This window comes from Arachis stenosperma, chromosome 3, assembly GCF_014773155.1.
Source record: "Arachis stenosperma cultivar V10309 chromosome 3, arast.V10309.gnm1.PFL2, whole genome shotgun sequence".
In the NCBI taxonomy this organism is placed as follows: Eukaryota; Viridiplantae; Streptophyta; class Magnoliopsida; order Fabales; family Fabaceae; genus Arachis; species Arachis stenosperma.
In genome coordinates, this window is record NC_080379.1 from 10,454,702 (window position 1) to 10,457,098 (window position 2,397).

Sequence of the window (2,397 nt, forward strand, 5' to 3'; positions counted from 1 at the left end):
ACAGAGAGAGGCATGAGGTTTACACTTGACCCTAAGTCACATAGAGCCTTCTTGAAGGTTATGGTGCCTATGGTACAAGGTATTGAAAACTTCCTAGGATCTTGTCTCTTTTGAGGTAATTTCTGCCTAGACAAGTCATCCAGTTCTTTGGTGAGCAAAGGAGGTTCATTCTCCCAAGTCTCATTTCCAAATAACTTGTCATTTAGCTTCATGATTGCTCCAAGGTATTTAGCAACTTGCTCTTCAGCGACATACTCATCCTCTTCAGAGGAAGAATACTCATCAGAGCTCATGAAAAGCAGAAGTAAGTCCAATGGAATTTCTATGGTCTCATTTTGAGCCTCAGATTCCCATGGTTCCTCATTGGGGAACTCATTGGAGGCTAGTGCACGCCCACTGAGGTCTTCCTCAGTGGCGTTCACTTCCTCTCCTTCCTCTCCAAATTCGGCCATGTTGATGGCCTTGCACTCTCCTTTTGGATTTTCTTCTGTGTTGCTTGGGAGAGTACTAGGAGGGAGTTCAGTAACTTTCTTGCTCAGCTGTCCCACTTGTGCCTCCAAATTCCTAATGGAGGACCTTGTTTCAGTCATGAAACTTTGAGTGGTTTTGATTAGATCAGAGACCATAGTTGCTAAGTCAGAGGGGTTCTGCTTAGAATTCTCTGTCTGTTGCTGAGAAGATGATGGAAAAGGCTTGCCATTGCTAAACCTGTTTCTTCCACCATTATTGTTGTTGAAACCTTGTTGATGTTTCTCTTGATTTTTCCATGAAGAATTATAGGTGTTTCCATAGGGTTCTCCTAGGTAATTCACCTCTTCCATTGAAGGGTTCTCAGGATCATAGGCTTCTTCTTCAGATGAAGCATCCTTAGTACTGCTTGGTGCATTTTGCATTCCAGACAGACTTTGAGAAATCAAATTGACTTGTTGAGTCAATATCTTGTTCTGAGCCAAAATGGCATTCAGAGTATCAATCTCAAGAACTCCTTTCTTCTGATTGGTCCCATTGTTCACAGGATTCCTTTCAGAAGTGTACATGAATTGGTTATTTGCAACCATTTCAATTAGCTCTTGAGCTTCTGTAGGCGTCTTCTTCAAATGAAGAGATCCTCCAGCAGAGCTATCCAAAGACATCTTGGATAGTCCAGAGAGACCATCATAGAAAATACCTATGATGCTCCATTCAGAAAGCATGTCAGAAGGACATTTTCTGATCAATTGTTTGTATCTTTCCCAAGCTTCATAGAGGGATTCTCCATCCTTCTGTCTGAAGGTTTGGACTTCCACTCTAAGCTTACTCAATTTTTGAGGTGGAAAGAACTTTGCCAAGAAGGCATTGACTAGCTTTTCCCATGAGTCCAGGCTTTCTTTAGGTTGTGAGTCCAACCATGTCCTAGCTCTGTCTCTTACAGCAAAAGGGAATAGCATAAGTCTGTAGACCTCAGGGTCTACCCCATTAGTCTTGACAGTGTCACAGATTTGCAAGAATTCAGCTAAAAACTGATGAGGATCTTCCAATGGAAGTTCATGAAACTTGCAATTCTGTTGCATTAGAGAAACTAATTGAGGCTTAAGCTCAAAGTTGTTTGCTCCAATGGCAGGGATAGAGATGCTTCTCCCATAGAAGTCGGGAGTAGGTACAGTAAAGTCACCCAGCACCTTCCTTGCATTGTTTGCATTGTTGTTGTTTTCGGCTGCCATGTCTTCTTCTTCTTTGAAGATTTCTGTTAGGTCCTCTATAGAGAATTGTGCCTTAGCTTCTCTTAGCTTTCGCTTCAAGGTCCTTTCAGGTTCAGGGTCAGCTTCAACAAGAATACCTTTGTCTCTGCTCCTGCTCATATGAAAGAGAAGAGAACAAGAAAATGTGGAATCCTCTATGTCACAGTATAGAGATTCCTTGAGGTGTCAGAAGAACAGAAAAATAGAAGAAGGAGGTGGAAGAATTCGAACTTAATCAGAGAGAGTTCGAATTGTGCATTGAGAAGGAGTGGTACTCCATAAATAGAAGGATGTGGGAAGAGGGGAAGAGAATTTTCGAAAATTAAGTTAAAGAAATTGAAAACATTTTGAAAAATACTAATTAATTTTCGAAAATAAGAGTGGGAAAGAAATCAAGTGATTTTTGAAAAAGATTTTGAAATTAGAAGTCAAAAAGATTTGATTGAAAGCTATTTTGAAAAAGATGAGGTTAAGAAGATATGATTGATTTTAAAAATATGTGATTGAGAAAATATGATTTGAAAACAATTTTTTTTTTTAAAAAAAGATTTGAAAAAAAATTAATGACTTGCCTAACAAGAAAAGATATGATTCAAACATTAAACCTTTCTCAATAGAAAAGGCAACATACTTGAAATGTTCAATCAAATCATTAATTGTTAGCAAGTATCTTTGAAAA

At 39.0% G+C, this 2,397-nt stretch overlaps 1 non-coding gene across 1 annotated transcript; it reads left to right on the forward strand.

Annotated features, from left to right (window-relative positions):
- Positions 1 to 1,187: 1,187 nt before the first annotated feature.
- On the forward strand, positions 1,188 to 1,295 carry LOC130972582 (small nucleolar RNA R71). Its single transcript, XR_009083742.1, has one exon. It is a non-coding gene; the product is annotated as a small nucleolar RNA R71 (small nucleolar RNA).
- The last annotated feature ends 1,102 nt before the right edge of the window (positions 1,296 to 2,397 follow it).